General features: G+C 37.1%; 1 protein-coding gene and 1 pseudogene across 1 annotated transcript in view; one reads left to right on the forward strand and one right to left on the reverse strand.

The window, feature by feature from the left end:
- Positions 1-13965, forward strand: part of DIS3L2 (DIS3 like 3'-5' exoribonuclease 2) — a 386191-nt gene that overhangs the window by 143910 nt on the left and 228316 nt on the right. The gene's annotated exons all lie outside the window — the stretch shown is intronic.
- The window catches only part of LOC108294605, an 11322-nt pseudogene continuing 4754 nt past the window's right edge, over positions 7398-13965 (reverse strand).

A 13965-nucleotide genomic window follows, 5' to 3' on the forward strand; every position in this document is an offset into this window, starting at 1 on the left:
CCAGGATGGTCTCGATCTCTTGACCTCGTGATCCACCCGCCTCGGCCTCCCACAGTGCTGGGATTACAGGCTTGAGCCACCGCGCCCGGCCCTATAAATTTCTTTTTTATATTATTTGCCCATTGTTCCATCAGGGTTACCGTTCTCTTCTTGATTTGTAGGAATTTCTTATCTTCTATGTAATAATCCCTTTTCTAGTGTCAGTTTTACAAATATCTTCTCTCATTTTGTCATTTAGCCATTTGCCTATTAACTTTGTGTGGTATCTTTCATAGAACAAACCTTTTTAATTTTAATGCAGTAAAATTTATCATACACTTTATGGGTTTTTAAGTTTTCCCGCCTCTAGGTCACAAAGATATTCTCCTTTGTAATCTTTTATTAAGTCTGCAGTTTTGCCTTTTGCTAAACTTTATTGATTCAGATTATCATCTGGTTTCTCTGTGCTAAGTCTACGAACCAAATACATGATTGGATTCACTTAGGTGATATTAGTGTAGTTTTTTTTTTTTTTTTTTTTTTGCTTTTTTTGGGGGAGGGTGGGGACAGAGTCTTGCTCTATTGCCCAGGCTAGAGTATAGTGATGCCATCTTGGCTCACTGTATTCTCTGCCTCCCAGGTTCAAGTGATTCTCCTGCCTCAGCCTCCCAAGCAGCCGGGATTACAGATGTACACCATCACACCCAGCTAATTTTTGTAATTTTAGTACAGATGGGGTTTTGCCATGTTGTCCAGTCTGGTTTTGAACTCCTGGCCTCAAGTGATCTGCGTGCCTCAGCCTCCCGAAATGCTGGGATTACAGGCATGAGCCACCGTGCCTGGCCAAGTGTAGTATTTTTTGTATCATGTTAAAATGGATCTTTAATTTTTTTGTTATTCAGTTTTTTAGAATCAAGATTATAATAATCTAATGAAATGTCTTGGTTAGTTTCTGAGAGTTTCCTATTTTTCTAGAACAGCTTGTATAAAACGGGAATGAACCCTTGCAATTTGGTAGAACTCATTGTGAAATTGTTTGTACCTGTTGTTTTTCAGGAGGCAAGATCTTTGCTGTTTTAATCCTTTTATATTAATTGGTCTGTTCAGATTCTTTATCAATTCTTGTGCCAATTTTGGCATAATTTAATGGGACTTTCTCCATTCAAATTTATTAGCATGTAGATATCCCTAATGTTCTTTATATTCTCTTTATATTCTCCTTTGTGTCTGTACTTTTGTATTCCTTTTCATTCTATATTTTAATTATTTGAATCTTCTTTTTTTTCTTTGATAACTATTGCCCACCAAGGGTCTATCTTATTAATTTTTTTAAAGAACAGTTTCAGTTATGTTATTTCTCTCTCTTTTTTTTTTTTTTTTTGGAGACAGAGTCTTGCTCTGTTGTCTAGGCTGGAGTGCAGTGGTGTGATGATCTCGGCTCACTGCAACCTCTGCCTCCACCTCTGCCTCCTGGATCCTGCCTCAGCCTCTTGACTAGCTGGTATTACAGGCTGCTGCCACCATGCCTGGCTAAGTTTTGTATTTTATTTTATTTTTTTTAGTGGAGATGAGGTTTCACTGTGTTGGCCAGGCTGGTCTTGAACTTCTGACCTCAGGTGATCCACACACTTCAGCCTTGCAAAGTGCTGGGATTACAGGTGTGAGCCACCGCACCCAGCCTTTTTACTCTATTGTTGATAATGATGTTTTGTGTATTATTGATATTTGCCCTTAATATTTTTTTTTTGCCCTTAACTTTTTAATTTAATTTCTTATTTTCCAGGGTTGTTGCTTTTTTGCCCTTTCCCCAACTTCTTGAGTTGAATACTTTGCTTATTAATGTTAACCTTTTTTGTTTTGAGGCGTTTTTAAAGCTACCTATATTCCTCTGAAGACTTTAGCTCTATTCTACAGATTTTTGTGTTCAGTGTTTATATTATTTAGTTTTAAATATTTTCTTTATGATTTTTTCTATAACTAGGTTATTTATTAAGGCTATTTAATTTCTGTATTTTGCTATTTTTTTGTTAATGTTTAATTTTATTGTATTATAGTGAGAATATAGGAGGCCTGTATATTTACTTCTTTATAGTTTATGAATACTTCCATTATAGTATATTATATTGTCTATATTTGTAAATAGTCTACATATGCTTTGAAAGGTGTGTGTGTGTGTGTGTGTGTGTGTGTGTGTGTGTGTGTATCCACAAACTTGGTTTATAATTATATTGTTCTCCCCTTCATAATAAACTGTTTATTATTGTATGTACTTTATCTGTCAGTTTCTAAGAGGGATATTTAAAAATCTATCTGTAAATTTTGATTTATTTGTATTTCCTACATTTTGATTTATTTATATTTCCGACAGTCTTGTCAATCGTAGCTTGATATATTTTGAAGTTGTGTTGTTATAAATATATGGTATGCTAGAATATATCCAGATATATTTTTGTATACATGCATATTCATATATATTTATTTGTAAATATTTGTACACATATTAATCACCAGTATTAGTGAACATTTACAATGTGCTACTCCCTGTCTAAGCACTTTGTAATTAATTCTCATTATGTTAATTAGTTAATCCTCAGAACATACCTAGTATAGTGTCTATTTTAGGAATATAAATAGTATCTATTTCAGTATTCCAGTCATTTTTATTCCCAAGATGCAGAAAAGTTATACAGTTGGTAAGTATGCTTTAGGATCATTCTAACTGATCTGGAATGGGGCTAAGCATTGGTATTTTGAAAGAGCTCTTTAGAGATTCAAGGATTCTACTACATAATCAGTATTGCTGTTGTAGAACCAGCCCTAGGTTTGTCCTCCTAACCATTACATTCTTTCTCCTTTTATTGTCCTCCTAACCATTATATTCATGGTTATCTAACCCTAGTTTAGTAATTCAATCAAGAATCATCGCTGGATACTAAAACCATTGAGATAAAGATTTTGGAGGGCTAAGATATTAACATGGGTGCAAAGTATCATGCCACAGTTGACTTATTAATGACACTGGGCAGAATATCCTTTTATAGTAGACATATTTGGTAGTCACCAGTTTAACCAACTAATCAAGCTCAGTGTCATTAAGTGGGGTAGTCTGACATTTTGTACCTTCTGATGGGATACATTATTGTATATCATTATCTGTGAAGCATTCATACTGAAAATGTTTCACCTGAATCAAAGCTCCTGCCCTAACTTCCAGCCTACTGGAAATACAGGGGATATTGGAATAAGTTAATGATACCAGGGGAGAAATAATAAGATTAAATTAAATGCCATGTAAAAAAAGGGGAGCTGTTCTAGAGGAAGAAAGAGCAAGAGAGACCTAACTAAAAATATTGTGTGAAGCTTGGTTAGAACCTGTATTGGGGAAAAAATATGGTAGCAACAGTTGGGGAGGTTAAAATTTAGAGTGTATATTAGGTGACATTTTGGAATTATCATTAATTTTATTAGGTGTGATAAGGATATTGCAGATATATAGGAGGATGTCCTTATTTTTAGGAGATACTGGCTAATATGGTTGGGGTGAAGTAACCTGATGTCTTTAACTTACTTTCAGTGGTTCAGAAAAAAGAAGAAACTATGTGTGGTCGTGTGTGTTTGCAAACACACATGCATATAAAAATCAAGGGAGAATGGGGGCAAATGTAACAATATGTGAATTGGTGAATCAATAGGTGTTCATAATATTACTCTTTCAGCTTATTGGTAAATTTAAAAATCTTTAAAATAAAACATTGGGTGAAAAAAATACGCCATGCATTACTGAAAAATAAAAATTGCAATATTCTACAGTTTGGTGGGGATTTCAAGAGCTGGCATTGCTCATCCCATCTTTGGCTCCAAAGTTATTCTATAGCATAAAATAATTATTGCTTATTGTTCAATACAAATATAGTGAGGACTGCTGTTTTCAGCTGGGTGTTTTTTCTAAAAATCACTTTTATTTGGTCAGTCACAATTTTAATTCCCATTAAAAATTCCAATGTATCACACAACATGTCAGTAAAAAAAAAAAAGATCTTTAATAAACATTTCTAACAGTGGATAAGGAGAAATTCTTGGGAAAATTAATGAAGCCTTCAAGTAATTTTGTAAACATGGTTGTTTTTATGAACCTCCTGCAAAAGTCAAACAGAATGAGACCACATCATGTAGTCATATGATTTGTCAAAAATTATGCAGAACCCCTCTTATTCTAATCTTTGTTCTAAGTAGTATATTCTTGCGTTAATAACTTAACATTTGTTATATATAAAGTATTTTTTCCAGTATAAACTAGAAAATTTGACCCCCACTGCAAAGTGAATTTATTTTATGAGACTTTTTCCTAGTGTGAATTATCCTCTGATATCTTTTTTTTTTTTTTTTTTTTTTTTGAGATGGAGTCTCCCTCTGTTGCCCAGGCTGAAGTGCAGTGGCGCAATCATGGCTCACTGCAACCTCTGCCTCCTGGGTTCGAGCAGTTCTCCTGCCTCACCCTCCTGAGTAGATGGGACTACAGGGGCACACCACCATGCCTGGCTAATTTTTATGTATTTTTAGTAGAGACGGGGTTTCACCACGTTGGCCAGGCTGGTCTTGAACTCCTGAACTCAGGTGATCCGCCCACCTCGGCCTCCCAAAGTGCTGGGATTACAGGCATGAGTCACCATGCCCTGTCTATCCTCTGATATCTTATTCTTTCTGTCTTTTTAACTTGGCATTGAGTAGGCATTCAGCTATTGGCAGCCTGGGTGGAAAAAGCAGTGGGCTGTAAGTAAGGTAAGCAAGGTTCGAGCCCCGTCTCTGCTTCCGAAATCAGAATTGGGCAAAATATGACAGAAGTTCTTTCTAGTTTAAAAACCTCTATGAGTAAATATGTTTTTCAATATTGGTAAGAGTTTAATCAGGGAGGCTGTGATGAGTCATGAATAGCTTGGGGTTCTTCCGTGGTACCTGCTCTGTCTCTTAAAACCATTGCAGCCTGTGCCACTTGCCTCTGCCATTTGTTTATTCATTAACTCAGCATTTATGGAATGATTATGATGCTTCTGATGCTCTGCTGGGTCCTGGGTCATACAAAGGTGAACCAGCCAATCTTCCTCCCTTGTGTCAGGCACCTTTCATAGCCTTCTGTCCCCAGTGATGGGGGAACTCCGTAAGAGGTACTTCCCTGCAGATGTCTATTACTCCTCTTTCCCTTTTTCTTATCCCCACAGCTGATTCCAGAGCTTCTTTGTTTAGTTATGGGAAGATTAATACTGACTACAATAATTTATATGAATTACATGCCATTCATGTCTTATTATCTCACTGCACAGTGATCCCTACAATATTGCCTGTGTATCAGATAATTTCTGGTGTGGAGCTTCATTAAAGCCTTTACTTTCCTCTTGTCTTTTCTGCATTGCTCACAGAGTGCAGAAGCTCCAGGATCTGTGTCTTCACCACCACCTGACTGTCCTCTTGTCCTGTACCTTAGAGCATGTGAAGCACAGTCATAGAGCGCTGGGTCAGCTCACCACATTCTGCATGTTCATTTCTTCACCATAGTTGCTCTCTCCTTTAGCAAGGGTGATTGGAGATTCAGAACCACTACATAGCGTAAAAGATGGCTTCAGCCTACCTAGAGGTTTTCTGTGGTTCATTTTTAATGTGGACATGAACATATTTGTGAATTTGAGTTATTTTCAACTTTTATTTTATAATATGTAAAGCTTTTTAACTTTAAGCAGCCTCCTTTCCTTCATTATCAGTATTCACTGAGAACATTCTTATGTAGATTCAAACAGCTTATCAATGTAAACTCTAAGGAAGCAGTTTAAACCAGTGATTCTCAAATTTTTGGGTCTCAAGATACCTTTGTACTCTTAGAAGTTGTTGAAGACCCCAAAGTGCTTTTGCATATGTAGATTATATCTACTGATATTTCTGTTTTTAAATTAAAACTAAGAAAGTTTAAAATTATTATTGCAAAATAAATGTATATCTAGTTGTGTTTCAATGTACAGTCGTCCTTTGGTATCTGTGAAGGATTGATTCTAAGACCCATTGAGAATACCAGAATCCAGGTATGTCCAAGTCCCTTATATAAAATGGTATAATATTTGTATGTAGCCTATGCATATCCTCCTATATACTTTAAATCATCTCTAGATATCTTCTAATACCTAATACAATATAAATACTATTAAATAGTTATATTATTCAGTGAATGACAAGGACAAAAAAAAAAAAAAAAGCCTCTACATGTTCACAGGCCCAACCTTTTTTTCTCCCAAATATTCTTGATCCATGGTTGGTTGAATCCATTGATGTAGAATCTAGGGCTATGGAAGACTGACTGTACATTTAAGGAAAACTTCAGATTTCAGAATAGTGATTTATCAGGTATTAATGAGGCTAATGTGATTATAGCAGGTGTAACCACAGTCAAAATACTGAGAACAAACTGAGTTAACCTGTAAAACGCACCTTAAATCTAGTGTCTTAGAAAATTCTAGAAACCACTAGACTATAAAACACACATTCCCTAAGTCATGAGAGCACGGTCAGTAAAGGTTTTCTGTAAAAGGGCCAGGTAATAAACATTTCCAGCTTTGTGAGCTCTAAGGCCTCTAGAACGACTAAATTCTGTTGCAGTGTAAAAGCAGTTAGAGAGAATATGGAAGTGAATGGACATGGCTGGATTTGGTCTGCTGGTCAGGTTAGTTCACTGACCCCTACTTTACCCTTGTGGGAGAATGACAGTGTAAAAGGTAAGCAACATCTTCTCATGAGACAGTTTTGACCTTGTAGGCCCTCTGACCAGGGTCTCAGACTGCTCTTGGAGAACCATTGAAGATGATAGTTGATGCTGGACAGGACTTTGGCAAATATTTTAATTCTTTACTATTAGGAATTTCAGTGCTTCTTCAGTTCCTTAGCTTCAATTAGTTATTGGATTGTTCCCCGCCACCCCCCCCCCCACCGGAAGTTCTTTCTAGCTAAAAGCTTCAGTAATGGTAATAATGGTTTTTTCTGTGGAGTTGTAATTTAATAATTTAGGCTAAAATCTATTGCCCTCTTTTGTTCAATTGCGGATTTTTTGAGTAGGGAGCTGCTTGTGCCCTGTTTTGCTATTTATTGTCTGATGCATGAACATAGTATTTATCAGTCCTATTTACATTATGAATTATGAGTCTTAGGTCCTCTTAATATATTTTGTAATTTATAGATAACATTAATCCTGCACATTGCTTATTAGGAAAAACTTGAATTTTTTTTTTTGGTATTAATTTGAAAGAAATTTTTTTTTCTGACATTTTCCCACAGGTTATTGTTCATATAGAAGAAGGCTGGTGGGGTTATTGTGTATTTCTTTTTTTCCTGAAGTTTTGTTTTAAAGATTAAATTTATTTCAAAAATCTTGATGTACATCAATCAGACATGAATAAAGCTTTTATAATGAACTTCTCAAATAAATCTTTTTAATATCTATTTCCTAGGATGACATAGCATTATTATGATAATATTGTTTTTAATTTCTATTAAAATTATCTCTTTTGAAGTTAAATATTACTAGCGAATCTTAATTTCTTATTATTGTGCTAATGCAAGATAGAAATATGATAGTTTAAAATTATTTTTACATTTTCTATGGATTACTTTTACTGTAAAACACTGTTTGGTATTATGTTCTCTGTTTGGTATTATGTTCTTATGCTCATATTCTAAAAGTAATCTTTAGTTCCCAATTGAACTTTGTATTCCAAGATTTTTGTATCTTAATGATATTTACAGAATATCAGGTTCTTCCTCATCACTGAAATACGTGCTCTTCTTTATCCTTGGACACCTAGAATCATCTGATGTTGAGGAACTCCTGCAACTGGGTTTCCACTGTTTTTTCTTCTTCTTTGGTTTTGGCTTGCTGGATTGCTGTGACCTGAATGAGAGTGTCAAGAGCAGCATCTCCCTTCCCATCTCCCCCATATTCTTCCTTAGTTTCTTCTTTTGGTTCAGGCGTTTTCTGTTATTTATTTTTTTTCCTCTTTCTTGCTTCCTTGGAGGTTCATGTTCTCCAAACATATTTTTAGGATAGGCATAACTTGAGTGTTCACTTTTCCCACATTCATAACACTTAGATTTATCAAAGTAGTTTTACCTTCAGATGAACTCAGCTGTCTTTCATTGTCAATAGCAATGCCTACTTTTATCGCTCTCCAAGTCACTGTTTGTCATTTATTGCCCTGGTACAATTTTTGCAGAGTATTTATCCAAAAATAAAGTAAATGCAACCCTTTTATTCTTCTTGGCATCTTTATCTTTCATTAGTAACCTTTATAACTTTGCCATACTTGGAAAATATACTGTGCTCCTACTTGGAGCTCATCTACCACTCATTTCTTTATTCAGGGTGGACCTGGGCTACCAGAGGAGCACCAGCCCTCAGCTCAGCTAGGCCTCCACCCTGACTCTTCTCTCCTCTTGCAGCATTCTTGGTATTACAGGTACTGGGAGGGAAGGGTCAAGTGCAGAGAGAGGATGATAGTAGCAGCCGTGCCTCTTCCCAGTTCTGTTATTTTTTTGTGTGTGTATTTCTTAGCTAGATACCTTAATGAATGAATGCTCTTATTATTTCTAATAATTTTGTAGTTGGTTATTTTGATTTTCTAGGCGTAAAATAATTCTGCCTCTTCCTTTCTAATTTTGTACCTTTTATTTATTACCTTATTTCATTGGCCATTACTTTAAGAACTGTAATGTGTAATAGTGGTGATTGCCTTGTTCTAGACTTTAATGAGAATGTTTCCAATATTAAACCCTCAAGCACAATGCTGGTTATTGGCTTGAGACCAAGTTAGCCAAATGTCAGATGTCCTCTTTTATATTAAAAGTTTCTGTTGGGAATAATAGATATTGAAATCTCTTCAAGTACCTTTCGAGCCTCATTGAAGATGCGATTTTTCCGTTTGGCTTCTTAACATGATGACATATAATGCTGAATAATTCTCATCTGACCATGACCCTCATTTAGTCATGGTATGTGGCATGCATTAACATGTAACTCAGTTCTATTTGCTAATAATTTATCCATGATTTTTGGATTTACAATAAAAAGTGACATTGGTCTGCAGTTTCTTTTTGTTGAATTTGTCTTTGTAACTTTGTAGGAAGAATTGAAGAACTTTTCTCATTGCCATGAAATCGTTACAATAGCATTGAGAGTTCACATCTTCTCAATGATTGAAGCAATTAAAGAACTCATACTTGAAACATGGGCTAGAGCTTTTTTCAGTTGGCAACTTTCTCAATCTCTAATGATGATTGATTTCTATAAATTTTCTCCAAAGTTATTAATTTTGATAAGTATATTTTCCAGGATTATCATATACTTTCAGCACATACTGTAATGCATTAAAATATATGTATAGAATAATGTACAAAGTATTTTCAGTTGTTTAGTTGCCTCTGTATCTGTGATTATAACCCCTTTCAGGCCCCCCGACCCCACCTTTTTTTAACACTAGCTGCTATGACTTATCTAAGTTTTAATGGAAATAGATTTCTGCCATTTTTATTTATTGCAACTAATTTCTACTGTTTTTATTACCAAAGACTTTCTTTTAGATATGATGTCTGAGAAGATCATATTTAATTAGAAATACAGATTGAAGTTCATGATAGAGGTTTGAACTGGAAATGTAGTTTAATGAGTCATTAGTGTCAAATTAGTTCCTTGAGTAACTCCTGAATTCTAAGAGTTCTTTTAAGAGACTGTCAGGACAAGGACCTACCAGTTCTCTTCTCCTGCCACCTGGATTTCCCTCCTTGAACGCAATAGGTATTTATCAAACTGTTCCCTGCCCTGGAGTCTAGTCTCCATAACACACAAAAACTTTTATGGGTTAAATTTTTTTTTTTTTTGAGATGGAGTTTCGCTCTTGTTACCCAGGCTGGAGTGCAATGGCGTGATCTCTGCTCACCGCAACCTCCGCCTCCTAGGTTCAGGCAATTCTCCTGCCTCAGCCTCCTGAGTAGCTGGGATTACAGGCACGCGCCACCACGCTCAGCTGATTTTTTGTATTTTTGGTAGAGACGGGGTTTCACCATGTTGACCAGGATGGTCTCTATCTCTTGACCTCGTGATCCACCCGCCTCGGCCTCCCAAAGTGCTAGGATTACAGGCTTGAGCCACCACGCCCGGCCCAAATTTGTTTTAAATTGCGGTAAAAAAATTTGCCATTTTAACAATTTTTAAGTGTGTAATTCCATGGCATTAATTACATTTTCTATGTTTTTCACTTAGCACAATATGTATATGTATATGTTTGAGACAGTGTCTCACTCTGTTGCACAGGCTGGAGTGCGGTGCAATCTTGGCTCACTGCAACCACCACCTCCCAGTTACAAGCCATTCTCCTGCCGCAGCCTCCCGAGTAGCTGAGATTACCGGCATCTGCCACCACACCTGGCTGTTTTGTATTTGTACGAGTAGAGATGGGGTTTCACTGTGTTAGCCAGGATGATCTACATCTCCTGATCTTGTGATCCCCCCGCCTCAGCCTCTCAAAGTGCTGGAATTACGGGTGTGAGCCACCACGCCTGGCTTAGCACAGTGTTTTCAAGGTACATGTATGCTGTAGTGTGTATCAGAATATCCTATTTTGTGGTAGAATAATATTCAATTATATTGTATATACTTAATTTTGTGGGGTTTTTTTTTGTTTGCTTGTTTTCTGTTTTTGAGACAAAGACTCAGAGGGTCTGGCTCTGTTGCTCAGGCTGTAGTGCAGTGATGTGATCTCGGCTTACTGCAACCTCTGTCTCCTGGACTCAAGCCATCCTCCTAACCCAGCCTTCTGGAGTGGCTGGGACTGCAGGTGGCACAACCAAACCTAGCTAATTTTTGTATGTTTTATAGAAATGGGGTTTCACCATGTTGCCCAGGTTGGTCTCAAACTCCTGAGATCAAGTGGTCTGCCCACCTTGGCCCTCCAAAGTGCTGGGATTACAGATGCGAGCCACCATGCCCACCGATACATTTTGTTTATCCATCCATGTTGTTGAACACTTGAGTTATTTCTGCCTTTGGCTGTTGAATGTGAATAATTCTGAAATGAACATTGGCGTACAAGTATCTGTTTGAGTCCCTGTTTTCAATTCTTTTTATACCTAGATCATATAGGATTAGAATTGCTGGGTCATAGGGTTATTCTGTGTTTAGCTTTTTGATGATTGTGAGGTTTCTTGAAAAGGGATTTTTGCTGGTTATTAAATATATGGTTATTAGAGGGGGTTAATAGAAACTGAAAATTTTGATGTATTATAGGACATCTTGAAATAATATTAATTACATCTGTTCTTTATTCAAATATAACTGGAGCTTGCCCAGTTCTTTTTCAGGCTTTTCCTTTTCAGTTCTTTCTCTTCAAAATTTTTAAAATTCTGGAGTCATTCCTACTTACTTGCCTAGTTTCTCTCTGACACATCAACAGACCTAGGCAGCTTGGGTTTCAGAACATTTTTCTAACATTACAAATAACTTATTTTATAGAATATAGTCTGTCCCATTCTGTGCCTTCCAGCTAGCAAGAAGCATTGCTAGCACTTTTAGCACAAAATTATTGGGGTAGAAACTTAAATAAAAGGAAATAATGTCTCACAAATGTTGTTCACCCTGTTATCTGGAAATAGGGATTCCCAGGCCTCCAGCATGTCAGTCACTATATGTGCCTGTCCTTCTCTGTTGGAGGTGAGTGAAGACTTGAAGCCCCCTGTGCCTATCACCCCTATGGCTCTTCTGGCACCTTTTCCAATATGGTGTTCCTGACCCTCTTGCTTGCTCTGCACCCTTAGCTTTATACTAGGCTCCCTGGGCTTTTTTGTAATTCATTTTCTTTGGGTTCACTGTAAATGAAAAGGGAAGAACAACTTCTCTGAGTAACAGTATCATTTTCTTCTTACTTCCTTTTCTATGCTCTCTAGATTCTAGCCACTTTTGGAATCTTTCTTCCCAGTCTATCCACTTTTCCCCCTCTCTGGTACTTTCTGGGTCAGTCCAGTCCATGCTAGTGAGAAGTATTGACTCAAGAGCCATATCTATTTACAATCACATTACATTGCCATAGAAATAATAAAATTCTGGCCCTGGATGGGTCCTACAAGATCATGTACTCTTGCTGACATGTGATACTCTACCCCTAATGGCTCTTAGTGTGGCACTTTGTGTTATTTACAAATACTGTTTTATAATACTGGATGAAAATGGTAAATTTTAAAGGGATGGAGGAAGATTTACCAAGCAAATGGAAAACAGAAAAAAGCAGGGGTTATAATCCTAATTTCTGACAAAACAGACTTTAAACCACCAAAAATCAAAACAAGACAAAGCATTACATAATGGGAAAGCATTCAATTCAACAAGAAGAGTTAACTGTCCTAAGTATACATGCACCCAATATGGGAGCACCCAGATTTATAAGCAAGCTATTAGACGCCTTCAAACAGACCTAGATTCCCACACAATAATAGTGGGAGACTTTTTTTTAATTGCATTTTAGGTTTTGGAGTACATGTGAAGAACATGCAAGATTGTTGCATAGGTACACACATGGCAGTGTGATTTGCTGCCTTCCTCCCCTTCACCTATATCTGGCATTTCTCCCCATGCTATCTCTCCCCAACTCCCTACCCCCCACTGTTCCTCCCCCATTTCCCCCCAACAGACCCCAGTGTGTGATGCTCCCCTCCCTGTGTCCATGTGTTTTCATTGTTCAACACCCGCCTATGAGTGAGAACATGCGGTGTTTGATTTTCTGTTCTTGTGTCAGTTTGCTGAGAATGATGGTTTCCAGGTTCATCCACGTCCCTACAAAGGACATGAACTCATCGTTTTTGATGGCTGCATAATATTTCATGGTGTATATGTGCCACATTTTCCCTGTCCAGTCTATCATTTATGGACATTTGGGTTGGTTCCAGGTCTTTGCTATTGTAAACAGTGCTGCAATGTACATTCACATGCATGTGTCCTTATAGTAGAACGATTTATAATCCTTTGGCTATATACCCAGTAATGGGATTGTTGGACCAAATGGAATTTCTATTTCTAGGTCCTTGAGGAATCGCCACGCTGTCTTCCACAATGGTTGAACTAATTTACACTCCCACCAACAGTGTGAAAGTGTTCCTATTTCTCCACATTCTCTCCAGCATCTGTTGTCTCCAGATTTTTTAATGATCGCCATTCTAACTGGCATGAGATGCTATCTCAATGTAGTTTTGATTTGCATTTCTCTAATGACCAGTGATGATGAGCAGTTTTCCATATGTTTGTTGGCCTCATGTATGTCTTCTTTTTAAAGTGTCTGTTCATATCCTTTGCCCACTTTTGAATGGGCTTGTTTGTTTTTTTTTCTTGTAAATCTGTTTTAGTTCTTTGTAAATTCTGGATATCAGCCCTTTGTCAGATGGGTAGACTGCAAAAATTTTTTCCCATTCTGTTGGTTGCCAATTCACTCTAATGACTGTTTCTTTTGCTGTGCAGAAGCTGTGGAGTTTGATTAGGTCTCATTTGTCTATTTTGGCTTTTGTTGCCAATTCTTTTGGTGGTTTGGTCATGAAGTCCTTGCCTATGCCTGTGTCCTGAATGGTTTTCCCTCGATTTTCTTCTAGGGTTTTTATGGTGTTAGGTCTTATGTTTAAGTCTTTAATCCATCTGGGGTTAATTTTAATGTAAGGTGTCAGGAAGGGGTCCAGTTTCTGCCTTCTGCACATGGCTAGCCAGTTTTCCCAACACCATTTATTAACCAGGGAATCCTTTCCCCATTGCTTGTTTTTGTCAGATTTGTCAAAGATCAGATGGTTGTAGATTTGTTGTATTGCCTCCGAGACCTCTGTTCTGTTCCATTGGTCTATATCTCTGTTTTGGTACCAGCACCATGCTGTTTTGATTACTGTAGCCTTGTAGTATAGTTTGAAGTCCGGTATTGTGATGCCTCCCGC

Source organism: Cebus imitator, unplaced genomic scaffold (genome assembly GCF_001604975.1).
Source record: "Cebus imitator isolate Cc_AM_T3 unplaced genomic scaffold, Cebus_imitator-1.0 Scaffold592, whole genome shotgun sequence".
NCBI lineage: Eukaryota > Metazoa > Chordata > Mammalia > Primates > Cebidae > Cebus > Cebus imitator.